This window comes from Rhincodon typus, chromosome 37, assembly GCF_021869965.1.
Source record: "Rhincodon typus isolate 14 chromosome 37, sRhiTyp1.1, whole genome shotgun sequence".
NCBI lineage: Eukaryota > Metazoa > Chordata > Chondrichthyes > Orectolobiformes > Rhincodontidae > Rhincodon > Rhincodon typus.
Window position 1 is genome coordinate 467,189 of NC_063368.1, and position 15,643 is coordinate 482,831.

Below are 15,643 nucleotides of genomic sequence, written 5' to 3' on the forward strand. Positions count from 1 at the left end.
CCTCCCCCCATTTCTGATGAAGGGTCTAGGCCCGAAACGTCAGCCTTCCTGCTCCTATGATGCTGCTTGGCCTGCTGCATTCATCCAGCTCTACACCTTGTTATCTCAGATTTTCCAGCATCTACAGTTCCTACTATCTGTGATGAACTTCTACCTTTTTTTTCCTTTGTATGACTTCTCAGATTAATTTAGTTGCTGTGGGATGATAACTTATAAAACTTTTCACTGTATTTTTTTGTAAAAATACATGTGATCATAAATTGCTATTCTATTCTATTCCCTTCCCTTGCAACCTGCAACTTATGGTTGCCTCTCAAATTAGAGATGTTGAGGCACCCACGGATCGATTCTCTGGCAAACTCATGGTAACGCTATGCTAGCTGTTAATGATCTGAGAGAAGGAGCAAGGGGGAATCCTGGTGCTACTGCAACGATTTCATACAGTGGTTAAGACCAAGTAAAATATGAGAAAGCTCAGAGAAATGCATAAAATACAAGAACCCACAGACTAATGCCCATCCAATATTAATGCTGGGGGGCAGGAATTGAAAAGAAAGGTGGACTGGGTGTAGGCTAGTAATCCATCTAAACCAGTGTGGACTTGGAGTGCAAGGAATTGCCTTTGCAAGTGTAAACTCCATATCAGAATGCAGCTTTTAAAATGGTTAAACAACTGAACGAGGAGCAAAAGACATCACATTTAGCATCAGAAAAGACTGTATGTGTTAATTTATGTTGACAATTGTCATCAGCAATCACTCACTAACGAGTACGATTTTATCCCCTAGGATGTTCTGTTTGACTGATAATGAATTCCTTGTGAGCCTGATCCTAGAGCACACATTTGGCAAGTGTTTCTGGAAAGTGGAATTGGTCCTTGGCCTTGAGATTGTTGGCATTCCTTTCTCCAGTTCCTTTTCCATATTTTCACTTGACGATTGGAGTTCTTAAAGAATTGTGTCCCTTCATGTAGGAGATTCCTTCAAGTTATTTTCTTCTGAGCAAGGGTTTCGCACGTGTTGACGTCTGTGTTGCGTTTCTTGAGGGAAGCCTTCTGGAAGTCTCTTCGTTTTAAGCCTGTCATTTTAATTCTTCACTCTGCTGTCTTGCTGACATCTTTGTGCTTGGCCTGCTGCACTTATCCAGTAAAGTTCAATATCAGTTTGAGTAGTACAGCACCTCATCTTTCAATCAGACACTTTACAGCTCTCTGAACTCCACAATTTCTTTTTATTATTTCTGCATGAGATGTTTGCGTCACTGCCTGTTTGAGCATTTATTGCCCACGTCTAATTGCACTGGTGAAGGTGGTGGTAAGCTGGCATCTTGAACCACTGTAATCCATGTGGTGTAGGGACATCCACAATGCCATTAATGAGGGATTTCCTGGATTTTGACCCAGCAACACTAAAGCAGCGCTGATGTATTTCCAAATCAGGATGATGAATGATTTAGAGAGAGGTGTTCCCATGTATCTGCTGCACTTGTCCTTCTAGATGGTGGAGATGACAGGTTTGGAAGGTACTCTCAAAGGAGACTTTGTGAGTTACTACACTGCATTTTGTAGATGTTGCACACTGGCCACAGTGATGAAGGGAGTGAATAGTGAAGAGATAAGGTGTGGTAATAATCAAGTGGCTGCTTTGTCCTGGATGGTATCAAGCTTCCTGAATGTTCATGGAGCTGCACTAAATTGGACAATAGGCAAGTATCCCTGACATGCCTTAAAGATGGCTTTGGGTTTGGCAACAAGTTTGGGGGACATGAAGTGAATCACTTGCTACATAATTCCCAGCCTTGTATGCATGTAGCATAGTATTTATATGGCCGGTCTACTTCAGTTTCTGGTCAATGTTAACCTCCAGGATGTTGCTAATGGAGGAATCACTGATGGTGATGCAATTGGATGTCAAGGTGCAATGTTGAGATTCTCTCTTAGTCATAAAACTTTATAAAATGGAAGGAGACCCTTTGGCCCATCATGTCCATGATGGTTATCAAACATCAGTCTACAACAGTCCCATTTTTCATTACTTGGTCTGCAGTCATCTCTTGTTACAGATGGCCATTAACTAATATTTACTTGATACAAATGTCACTTCCCAGTTATAAGCCCAGGAATACATATTGTCCAGGTCTTGCTGCATTTGGATTAGGACTGTTTCAGTATCTGAGGAGTCGTGAATAGTTCTGAACATCGCACAATCATTGGCAAACATTTCCACTTCTGAACCTGTGATGGAGCAAAATCATTGATGAAGCAGCTGAAGATGGTTTTGCCAATGAAACTGCCCTGAGGTACTCCTGCAGAGAAACCCTGAACCTGAAATGACTGACCTCCAACAATTACAACCATCTTCCTATGTGCCAGGTATGACTCCAGCCAGCAGGGAGTTTTGCCCCTGATTCACATTGACTGTAATTTAGCTGGGGCTCCTTTATGCCAAACACAGTCAAATGTGGCCTTGATGTCAAGCTCAGTGAGTTTCACCTCACTGCTCAAATTCAGCTTTTTTGTCTATGTTTTGACCAAGGCTGTAATGAGGTCAGGAGCTAAGTGGTCCAGGAGGGACCCAAACTGAGTGTCAGTGAGCAGGTTTTTTTAAATAAGTATTACTTTATAGCACATTCCATCACTTTGTTGATAGTAGGGCAGTAATTGGTCAGGTTTGATTTGTCCTGCTTTTTTGTCTACAGGACATATTTGGACAATTGTCTACATTGTCAGGAAGATGCCAGTTTTGTAACTGTACTGGAGCACAATGTCGTGCAACATAGCACAGTACAGTACAGGAACAGGCCCGTCGGCCCATGATGGTGTACCGAACATGATACTAAACTAATCACCTCTGTCTGCCCATGGTCCATGTTCCTCCATTCCTTGCTTATTCACATGCGTATCTAAAGCCCCTTAAACACCCAAACCTGAGGACTGGGAGAAATTTTAAATTCAACAAAGGAGGACAAACGGTTTAATTTGGAAGGGAAAAATAGAGTACCAGAATAAGTTTGTGGAAAACGTAAAAACTGCCTGCAACATTTTCTATAGATATGTGAAGAGAAGAAGACTGGTGAAGACAAACGTAAGTCTCTTATAGTCAGAATCAGGCGAATTCATAATCAACAACAAAGAGATGGCAGACCTGTTGAAAAACAACTTTAGATCAATCTTCCCCAAGGAGGACACAAATAACCTTCTGGGAATGCTAGGAGACAGAGGGTCAGACAGGAAGGAGGAACTGAAGGAAATCCTCATAGGTCAGGAAATAGTATTGAGTAAACTGATGGGCTTAAAACTTGATAAGTCCCCAGGGCCTTATGCTCTGCATCCCAGAGAATTTAAGGAAGTGGCCCTAGAAATAGTGGGAACATTTGTTCTAGTATTCTATAGATTGTGGAAGAGTTCCAATAGACTGGAGAGTAGCTAATGTAACCCCACTTTTTAAAAAAGGAGGGAGAGAGAAACCAAGGAATTATTGACCAGTCAGCCTGACGTTGCTAGTGGGGAAAATGCTAATGTCACAACATTTGGAAAGTGGTGACAGGATCTGTCCAAGTCAGCATGGATTCACTAAAGGGAAATCATACTTGACAAATCTTCAGGAAGTTTTTGACGATGTGACCAGAAGAATGAACAAGGGCAGCTCAGTGGATGTTGTGTACCTGGACTTTCAAAAGGCCTTTCTCAAGGCCCCACACAAGAGATTAGTAAGCAAAATTAAAGCTCATGGTGTTGGAGGTAATGTATTGACATGGATAGAGAACTGGTTGGCAGACAGGAAGCAGAGAGTTGCAAAAAACGGGTCCTTTTCAGAGTGGCAGGCAGTGATAAGTAGGGTACTGCAGGTTTCAGTCCTAGGACCCCAGCTGTTCACAATATACATTAATAATTTGGATGAAGGAATTGAATGCCATATCTCCAAATTTGCAGATGATACAAAGCTGGGTGGCAGTATGTGTTGTGAGGAGGATGCTAAGAGGCTGCAGGGTGACTTGGACAGACTGGCTGAGTGGACAAATAGTTGGTAAATGCGATTTTGTGCAGATAGATGTGAAGTTATCCACTTTGGTGGCAAAAACAGGAAGAAAAATTATTGTCTGAATGATGGCAGTTTAGGAAAAGATGAGGTTCAACGAGACCTGTGTGTCATGGTGGAATAGTCGCTGAAGATTGGCATCTAGGTGCAGCAGACAATGAGGAAAGCTAATGGCATGCTGGCCTTCATTATGAGATGATTTGAGTATAGGATTAGAGATATCTTGCTGCAGTTATAAAGGGCCTTGGTGAGGCCACACCTTGGGTGCTGTGTGCAGTTTTGGTCTCCTAGTCTGAAGAAGGACTCAGGGGGTAGGGGACAGAGTTTTCAGTTCTTGGATCATTGGGCTCTCTTCTGGGGTAATGGTGACCTGTACAAGAAGGACAGGTTGCACTTGAACCAGAGGGGATTCAGTATCCTTGTGGAGAGATTTCCTAGTGTTACCCAGCAGGATTTAAACTGGTTTGGCAGGGAGATGGGACTCTGAATAAGAGAGGGGCCATTGAGAAGTCAGGGAAAATACATTAGCCATCGAGAGTTCACTATTCAGGATTGCCAGGGGTACAGTAAAGGGAGGGAAATCACTTCTGGTTTAAAGTGCATTTATTTCTATGCGTGAGGCCTGACTGGTAAAACAGGCGACCTCAGAACATGGATTGGCTCTGGGGACTGGGATATTATAGCCACAGCTGAGAGAAGGGCAGGACTGGCAGCTCAATGCTCCAGGATACAGAAGCTACAGGCATGAACGAAGTACCAGTAAGCGAGGAGGGGGAGTTGCCCCTTTTAGTAAGGGAGGACAAAACAACACTGCTTAGAGAGGACATTCTTAAGGAGTCATCAAATGAGGCCATACAGTTGAAACTTAGAAACAAGAAGGGAAGGGGATGGTCACCCTGTTGGGACTGTATTATAGACCCCCAAACAGGCAGCGGGTACTAGAGGAGCAGATGTGTAGGGAGATTGCAGATACCTGTAGGAATAATATACTAGTATTGGTTGGAGATTTTAGTTACCCCTGTTTTGACTGGGCCACCCAGAGGGTAAAAGGCCCAGATGGGGTGGAATTTGTCAAATATGTCCAAGAAAGTTTCCTAAATCAATATGTAAAGGACCCAACTCAGGACGGTGCAACACTGGACCTCCCCTTGGGAAACAGGGTCAGGCAAGTGACTAAAGTGTCAATCGGAGAGCAGTTTGGGCCCAGTGACAATACCTCTCTCAGTTTTAACTTAGTTATGGAAAAAGATAGGACAGGTCCACAGGTTAAGGTGCTAAACTGGAGCAGGATCAATTTTGGGACCATTAGGCAGGATCTAGCAGTGGTCGATTCAGTCAATCTGTTTGAAGGAAAAGCAACGACTGGCAAATGGGAGGCTTTTAAAAGTGTGATATCAACAGTCCAGGGACAGTACGTCCCTGTTAGGGTGAATGGAAAAGCTGACAGGTTTTGGGATCCCTGGCTGACAAGGGATATTGAGGCTCTGGTCAGGAAAAAGAAAAAGGCATACATTGAGTTTAAGCTGTCAGGCTCAAGTGAATCCCTCAATGACTATAAAATGTGTAGGAGCATAAGAGGGAAATCAAAAGAGCAGAAAGAGGGTATGAGATGGATCTAGCAGATAAGGTTAAAGATAATCCCAAGATTATAGCTAAATTAAGGTTAAAAGGGTGGCTAGGGAGAGAATAGGGCCCCTTAAAGATCAGCATGGCCGTCTATGTGTGGAGCCACAGGAGATGGGAGGTATTTTTAATGAATATTTCTCCTCAGTGCTTACTGGCAAGAGAATTATGGATGCTAAGGAAATAAGGGAAACAAGTGGCGATGTTTTGGACCACATACACGTTACCAGAGAGGAGGTGTTTGCAGCCTTAAAGCACATTAAGATGGATAGCTCCCCTGGACCTGACCAAGACCACCCTCAGACATTGTGGGAAGCTAGGGAAGAAATTGCAGAAGCCCTTGCAGAGACTCTTGCTTCTCCTTTAGCCACTGGTGAAGTTCTGGAAGACTGGAAGGTGGCTAATGTTGTTCCATTGTTTAAGAAAGGTAGCAAAGACAAGCCAGGGAACTACAGGCCAGTGAGCCTGACATCAGTAGTATGCAAATTATTGGAGAGGACAAATCTTTTCGAGTTTTTTGAAGAGGTAACCAAGAGGATGGGTGAGGGTAGGACTGTTGATGATGTATATATGGACTTTGGCAAGGCCTTTGATAAGGTCCCACAGGGCAGGCTAGTCATAAAAGTTAGGGTACATGGGATCCAGGAAAAGCTAGCTAATTGAATTCAAAATTGGCTCAATGATAGAAAGCAGAGGGTGATGATTGAAGGTTGTTTCTCGGATTGGAGGCCTGTGACTAGTGGTGTGCCACAAGGGTTGGTGCTGGGACCTTTGTTATTTGTTACCTACATAAATGATCTGGATGTGAATGTACAAGGCGTGATTAGTAAGTTTGCAGATGATACAAAAATAGGAGATATCATTGATCGCGAAGAAGGTTATCAAAAATTATAGAGGGATCTTGATCAGATGGGGAAGTGGGCTGAGGGTTGGCAAATGCAATTCAATACAGATAAGTAAGCCAAACCAAGGTAGGACTTATACACTAAATGTTAAGGGCCTGAGGAGTGTTGTAGAACAGAGGGACCTAGGAGTACATGTACATAGATTGTAGGAACTGCAGATGCTGGAGAGTCTGAGATAACAAGGTGTAGAGCTGGATGGGTCTAGACCCGAAACGTCAGCTTTCCTGCTCCTCTGATGCTGCTTGGCCTGCTGTGTTCATCCAGCTCTACACCTTGTTATCTTAGTACATGTACATGTAGTTCATTGAAAGCGGTGTCACAGGTGGACAGGGTGGTGAAGCAGGCGCTTAGCATCCTGGCCTTCATCGGTCAAGACATTGAGTAAAAGAGTTGGGATGTTATTGTTATAGTTGTATAAGTTGTTAGTGAGGCCACACTTGGTGTGTTGTGTACAGTTTTGGTCACCCTGTTATAGGAAAGATATAGTTAAACTGGAAAGTGTGTAAAGAAGATTTACGAGGATATTGCCAGGTCTAGTAGGCCTGAGTCATAGGGAGAGGTTCGCCAGAATAGGACTTTATTCCTTGGAACGTAGAAGAATGAGGGGTGACCTTATTGAAGTCTATAAAATCATGAGGGGCATAGGTAGGATGAATTCATATCGTCTTTTTCCCAGGGATGGGTAATTGAAAACTAGAGGGCATAGGTTTAAAGTGAGAGGGATAGATTTAAGAAGGACCTGGGGGCAACCTTTTCATGCAGAGAGTGGTTGAGGCAGGTACAATAGCAACATTTTAAAAACTTCTGGATAAGTACATGGATGAGAAGGGTTTCGACAGATATGGACCAAATATGGGTAATTGGAACTAGCTGAGTATGCACAGTGGTGAGCACGGACCAGTTTGGGCCGAAGGGCCTGTTTCCATGACTCTTACGGCATTCTTGCTATTGACGGAGCCCAGCGAAGGTTCACCAGACTGTTTCCCAGGATAGCAGGACTGACATATGAAGAAAGACTGAATCAACTGGGTTTGTATTCACTGGAATTTAGAAGATTGGGGTCTGGGGATCTCATCCAAACATATAAAATGCTAATGGGACTGAACAGGCTGGATGCAGGAAGAATGTTCCCGATGTTGGGGAAGTCCAGAACTAAGGGTTACAGTCTAAGAATAAGGAGTAGGCCATTTAGGACTGAGATGATGAAGAATTTCTTCACTTAGTGAGGTGAATCTGTCGAATTCTCTACCACGGAAAGTTGTTGGGGCCAGTTCATTAGAGGGAGCTGGACAAGACCCTTGTGGCTAAAGATATCAAGGGGTGTGGAGAGAAAGCAGGAGTGAGATACTGAAATTGCCATGATCATCTTGAATGGTGGTGCAGGCTCAAAGGGCCGACTGGCTTACTCCTGCATCTATTTTCTATGTTTCTACTTTTTTTCTGCTTCTACGCCTCTCATAATTTTGTACACTTCTGTCAGGTCTCCCCTCAGCCTCTGCTGGTCCAGTTGTCCAGCCTATCCTTATAGCTCACATCCGCTAATCCAGACAGCATCCTGGTAAAAAAATGGGCCCATTTCTGAAGAAGGGTCTAGGCCCGAAACATCAGCTTTCCTGCCCCTCTGATGCTGCTTGGCCTGCTGTGTTCATCCAGCTCTACACCTTGTTGTCTCCGATTCTCCAGCAATTGCAGTTCCTACTATCTCTGAAGCATCCTGGTAAACCTCTTCTGCACCCTGTCCAAAGCCTCCACATCCTTCCTGTCTTAAATGCTATTGCTGAAATGTTGTCAGGACCCATAGCCTTTGCAATATCCAATGCGCTAAACCGTATTTTGATATCATGTGGAGCGAATCAAATTGGCTGACAACTGACACCTATGATGCTGGGGACCTCTGGAAGAGGCCAAGATAAGCCATCCACTCAGCACCTTTGGCTGAAGGTTATTACCAATGCGTAAGCCTTACCTTTTGCATTTTTGTGCTGAGCTCCCCTATCATTGAGGACAAGAATATTTGTGGAGCCTTCTCCTCCAGTGGGTTGTTTAATTATCCACCACAAATGGATGTGGCAGGACTGCAGTGCTTAGATCTGATCTGTTGGTTGTGGGATTGTTTAGCTCTATTAGTTGCTGCTTATGCTGTTTGGCACACAAATAGTCCTGTTTTGTAGTTTCATCAGGTCGACACCTCATTTTTAGTCATGCCTAGAGCTGCTCCTAACATGCCCTTCTGCAGCCTTTATTGATCTCCTGGTTTGATGGTAATGGCTATTCCTGGCCTTGCCAGGCTGTAGTTTGAACATGTCACAGGACTATGTGCCCCCTTGCCATTTCTGGTCCTATCCTTTTATCAGGCTTTACAACAACAACTGAGTGACTTGTTCTGCTATTTCAGATTAGACCACAATGCGGTCACAAAAGGGCAGACCTAGTTTCCAGACAGGTCATTTACTACAATGAACAATGTTTCATTGCCACCACTAAACCAGCTTTTAATTCCAGATTTATTCATTGAATTAAAGTTTGGTTAGGATACTGCCCATGTTCCAGAACATTGGTTTCTGGATTACTAGTTCAGTGACAATACCACTACACCCCTCCTCCTCCCCTTACAGACCTAAAACAAACACAAAGAATGCTGGAGAAACTCACCAGGGCTAGTAGCATTTGTGAAGAGAGAAATAGTTATCACTTCGAGTCCAGTATGACTCTTCTACAGAACAAGTGGCATTTTTATGTACTACGTCATTATTTATGGGACCATGGTAAAGAAAAGGTTGGAGGTCATGACAGGGTCAGGAGTAGCTGGAGGCATCTGATACAAGCTAACTGGACAAATAGAGGAATAGATCTATCTTTGAGCTTTCAGTGACAATTTATCAGCAGTAAATGAAATTCAGTATAAAGTATGAAAGAGATATAAACAAGACAATTTTTACTCAAATCAGGTTTTATTTGTTAAACACTATTTATGATTGCAAGTGTATATTTTCATGTACATGAAGACAGTGAGTACCCTCATCCAATTTTCATAGCCACAATCAGTGATTTTCAGACAACACTGAAATTTGTGGAAAAATTAAGACAATAAAGGGGTGCATTTAAATGTAAGAAGATTGATCTCTGCAAAGAGGTCACACAATGACAAATGGCTTCAAAATTACATTAATTTACAGTCATTCATCACAAAATATATTTCTCCTCCATAGTGAAGTTGTTTAAGCAATAAAGGATTCTGAGAGAACGCAGCACAGAGGTCAGTCAACCCATTATGTCTGTACTAGTCAGTTGGTATTGCTATCTCATTACACGCACTGTTCTGACCTTTTCTCGTTGTGTATTTTTTCCTTCTGAGTTTCTTTTTATCTAATTCCCTTTTGAATCTGCTTTCACTGCCCTATCAGGCACTACATTTCAAATCGTGACAACTTGCTCAAAAAAAATCCTAATTTTCTTTATCCCCAATCATTTTATAATTACCAGTGAAGCTCCTCCATACCCAATCCCAAGGCCTTGTCACGGTTCATAAAGTGTGGTGTCCAAAATTAAACACTGTCCTCACTGGCAATGGAGTGGCAAAAATGATTCCAAGCCTCAGAGTTGCTGGACTGCAGGTCCTTGACCTATGACTTTAGAGTGGTAATTGACCTTTTGAAGTCCTTAAAACAATAAGATTGAATTGTTGTGATATCATTTTAAGTGGAATCATGCAAATGAACAACTAACCAGGGGAACATGTAACTAGCAGCCATTGTCAACCTAAACTGCGGCATGTAATATAAAGGAATGCAGTTGAGCTTTGCTGGGATAAACAACAAAGAACAAAGAAAATTACAGCACAGGAACAGTCCCTTCGGCCCTCCAAGCCTGCGCCAATCCAGATCCTCTATCTAAACCTGTCGCCTATTTTCCAAGGATCTGTATCCCTCTGCTCCCTGCCCATTCATGTATCTGTCTAGATACATCTTAAATGACGCTATCGTGCCCGCCTCTACCACCCTGGATGATACTTGCTGAATCTTTACAATAAATCTATCTGCAACAGATCTTCAAGTCGACAGAACCAACATTGAGATGATTGTATCAGGGTAAAATTGGAACATTTTATGTGTGAACACAAAATAACAACTGTATAACCTCTCAACTCTTTTTAATTCACTCGTGGAATGTGCGTGTCGCTGATTGGTCACCATTTATTGCTCGACCTTAATTGCCCTTGTGAAGGTGGTGGTGCGCTGCCTTCTTGAGCTGCTGCAGTCCATGTGCTGTAGGTTGACCCACAATGTCATTTGAGAGGAGATTCCAGAATTTTGACCCAGCAACATTGAAGGAACAGCAATATATTTCCAAGTTGGGATGTTGAGTGGCTTGGAGGGCAACCCGCAGGTGGTTGTATCTGCCGCCATTAATCTTCTAGATGGAAGCGGTCATAAGTTTGGAAGATGCAACCTCATGAGCCTTGGTGAATTTCTGCATTGCATCTTGAAGATGGTACACACTGCTGCTACTGATCATTGGTGGTAAAGGGAGTAGATGATTGTGGATATGGTGCCAATCAAGCAGGCTGCTTTGTCCTGGATGGTATCAAGCTTCTTGAGTGTAGTTGGGGCTGCACCCATCCAGGCAAGTGAGGAGTACTCCATCACACTCCTGACTTATGCCTTTTAGATCATGAACAGGATTTGGGGAGTCAGGAGGTGAGTTACTCGCTGCAGATGTCAATTTAAATTGTGCAAGAGTAAAAATAAACTGGACACTGAGCTGTTCTTCACTTCCTGGAGAGTAACGAGCTCCTGGCATGTACTTCTGGGTGGTGTGCAAGGAACTAGACTGGAATTTGACTGTGGGACAGATTGTGTGATATGGACCATTTCATATGGATGCTACCATATGGATGGTATTTGGTTTTACAGATAAATCTTTCTCTGGTTAATCTCCTAGGATGTTTTTGATTTCCTGAAAAGGTTTTGGAGAATTTTTCCAAATTGTTTTTCATTTATTGACTGTGGGTTTTACTCTCTAGTTCAGCGGTGACCATGGAGAACATTTTTCATCATGATGCTCTGACCATCACAATTTGGCAGTCTTGATTGAGCTCATCTTTCCTTGCACCTCAGTACTCATACAGCATGATCCTGTTAGTGACCAGTGTGAGGTTCTTGGCTGATATGGCTTCTTGGAACTTGATACTGCCAGAGGCAGACCAGGATTTGATATTACAGGGACAAACAATATGGATCCAAATGAGTTATTATTCAAAATATTTTTTCTTGCAGCTCCCTCTCCTGGTGCTTTCTGTACAGTAGCTTTCAGTGAACACGATATAAAATTGTATTTAAGAATAGTACAACAGGAATCTGATACTGAAAGGGAACTACTGCAAGACAGCATTTAAACAGGGACACAGATTCAGAATGGCCCAGAAGTAGGCAAATCTCCCTGAATTGTACCAGACCCTTTTGACTGATTCCCAAACCTTCGACAGAAGGTTGTCTACAAAAAAAATTGTTTAAATATGTGAACTTCATATTCTGTCAATAAATCGGAGAACACAGCCCAACCTCCCCTGTAAATATCCAACAGAGGTTTGTTACAAGGTCAATTAAATAGGAAAATCATTAAAAAATATAAAGTGAAAGTAGCACATATCACATTAGGAGGATTTACAGAAACTCCAGTCAAACATTTTGAGTCATTCCCATGTTGTCCTGTTATTTCCTGTTATTACCGCTGTTCTGGGTTATTCCTACTCTGTTCATTTATACTCATAGAGTCATACAGCATGGAAACAGATCCTTCGGTGCCAACCATAATCCCAAACTAAACTGTTCCCAACTGCCTGCACTTGGCCCATATCCCTCCAAACATTTCTTGTTCATGTAGTTATCTAAATGTCTTTTAAACATTGTTACTGTACCTGCATCCAAACTTCCACTGGAAGTTCACGAATCGCTCTCTGTGTAAAGAAATTGCCCCTCAAGTCATTTTTAAATCTGAATCCTCTCACCTTAAAAATATGCCCCCAGTCTTGAAATCCCCCATCCTGGGGAGAAGATACCTGCCATTCACTTATCTATACCCCTCATGATTTTGTAAACCTCTAAAAGGTCACCCCTCAACCTCCTACGCTCCAGTGAAAAAGGTCATAGCCTCTCCTTTTAACTCAAACCCTCAATTCCCAGCAACATCCTGTTGAATCTCTTCTGACCCCTCTCCTTCCTATAACAGGGAGACCCGAACTGGACACTGTACTCCAGAAGAGGCCTCACCAATGTCCTGTACAAACTAAACATAACATCCCAACTCTTGTACTCAAAAGTCTGAGCAATGAAGGCAAGCATGCTAAATGTTTCTTAACACCCTATCGCTATGTGATGCAAATTTCTAAGATTTATGTATCTGAACCCCTAGGTCTCTCTGAACTACAACACTGCTCAAGACACTACTTTTAATTAAAGTTTTCGAGAAGATTTGTAGCTTGGGTTCTGGATGAGTTTGTAGTCATGCTCGCCATGCCGCTGGGTTTGATCGCAAACGTTTCGTCACTCTGCTAGGTAACATCATCACTGCGCCTCCAGTGAAGTATTGGTGTTCTGTCCCGCTTGTTATTTATATTCCTCGGTTTTCTGGGGTGATTGGTATTACTTCCAGTTTTGTTTCTCAGCGGTTTGTACACAGGGTCTAATTTAATGTGTTTGTTGATGGAGTTCCAGTTGAAATACAGGCCTCCAGGAATTCCCTGGCGTGTCTCTGTTTGGCTTGTGCAATTATCGATGTGTTGTCCCTGTTGAATTCATGTCCCTCTTTGTCCGTGTGTAGTGAGACAAGTGAAAATTGATCGTGTCTCTTGGTGGCTAGTTGGTATTCATGTATCTGTATAGTCAATTTTCTTCCAGTTTGGCCTATGTTGTGTTTCTCACAGTCCTTGCATGGTATTTGGTATATTACCCCAGTTTTGCCGGTTTTTGGTTTGGGATCCTTTACGTTCGTCAGTAGCTGTTATAGGGTGGTTGTCATTTTGTGGTCTATTCTGATACCTAGGGGTCTGAGTAGTCATGTGGTCATCTCTGAAATGTCCTTGATGTACGGTAGGATGACTAGTGAATCTGGTCCCGTTGCGTCTTCCTATTGTGGTCTGTCTCAAAGGTAGCAGCAGATTGTGCTTTTCAGGTATCTATTTCGTTTGGAGACTCCATATAAATGTTCCTGTTCTGCTTTGCATAGTTCCAGATTGCTGCAATGTGTTGTGGCTCATTTAGATGCCCACAAATGGAGCTACATCAGGACACTATTTAAATGAACCACAACACTAGGAAAACACATTGATAATCGCACAAGCCAAACAGAGACATGCCAGGGAATTCCTGGAGGTCTGGTATTCCAACCAGAACTCCATCAACAAATACATTGAATTAGACCCTGTGTACAAACCACTGAGAAACAAAACCGGAAGTAATACCAATCACCCCAGAAAACCGAGGCATATAAATAACAAGCGGGATAGAACACCGACACATCACCAGAGGCACACTGACAATGTTACCTAGCTGTGTGACAAAATGTTTGCAACCAATCCCACCGGCTCGGTGAGCATGTCTACAACCATACTTTTAATTGTATAAGTCCTGCCCTTGTTTGTTTTACCAAAATTCATATTTCACATTTATCCAAATTAAATTCCATCTGTCACTTTTCAGCCCATCGACCCAATTGGTCAAGATCTCTTTGTAATCTTAGATAACCTTCTTCACTGTCCACTGTACCCCAATTTTGATATCATCTGCACACTTACTAACCATGCTTTCTATATTCTCATTTAAATTATTTATATAAATGACAGACAAAAATGGACCCAGCACCAATTCCTATGGAACACTGCTGGTCATAGGCCTACATTCTGAAAAACAACCCTCCACCATCACTCTGTGCCCTGCCTTTCAGCCAATTTTGTATCCAATTGGCAAGTTCACCCTGAGTCCCATATGATCCAACCTTACTAATTAGGCTACCATGCGGAACCTTATCAAAGGTATTACTAAAGCCTATCTATCTATTTTATTTATTTAGTTATTTAATTATTTATTTATTTATTCATTTATCCATTTATTTCTTCATTCATTCATTCAAGCATTCCTTCCTTCCTTCCCTCCTTCATTCATTCCTTCCTTTATTCATTCATTCATTCATTCCTGCCATGTCTAGTTATTCTATAGATCTGTTGCCAATGCATTGGTGCATGGTTTGGAAGATCTGCATGGCACTTGAACATGGGCATGATGGCAATGTCACTGGACTAGTCATCCAGAGCCCTAGGCTAATATTCTAGGGACATGGATTCAAATCCAATAACATTAGATGTTGAAATTTAAATTCAATTAATAAATCTGAAATTTAAAACTGGTCTAGCCTATTGGATAACCACGCAAAACACGTGGAAAATCTCCCTTCCTCAAATGGTCTCACCACTAGGATTTATGTACAGTTGTACATATTACCTTATTGACCCTGCAGTATTTTCAACTAGGTCTTGTGCCAAAATTGGGAAAGCTGTTGCACAGATTATTGACATACTCATGAAATCATGTCCTCCATTGTGTTGTATGGTACTACTGCTTTGCTGAATGGGACAGATGTTGAACAAACTTTCTGTTTGTTAGACATTAGTTTATGAAGGTATGTTTGTCACTGAATATAAAATATATCATAAGAACTGAATCATTGTAAACAGTTGTAAATGGGAGAGAAATTGAGATCTTAAATGTTATTTGAAATGTACAATTGGAATGAATCGAGTGTGTTTGTGAGATTGACTTATGATTTGGGGAGATGGCTTTTGAGAAAGCAGTGGTTGATATTTTGGTCTAGTCAGATTCAGCCACTTTAATTCTACAACATGAAACAGATAAAGAATTTCAGAAATCCCCCCTAGCTGAAGTACATATTAAACAGAACTTCTATACTATTGCTTTGGAAATGTTGAAGAAATAGCTTGAGGGGTGAGCACCTTTGAGCATGAGGTTTAACATGTGTTGTTGCTGGGTTGTACATTTTCACCAGACATCAAAACAATGGCTCATG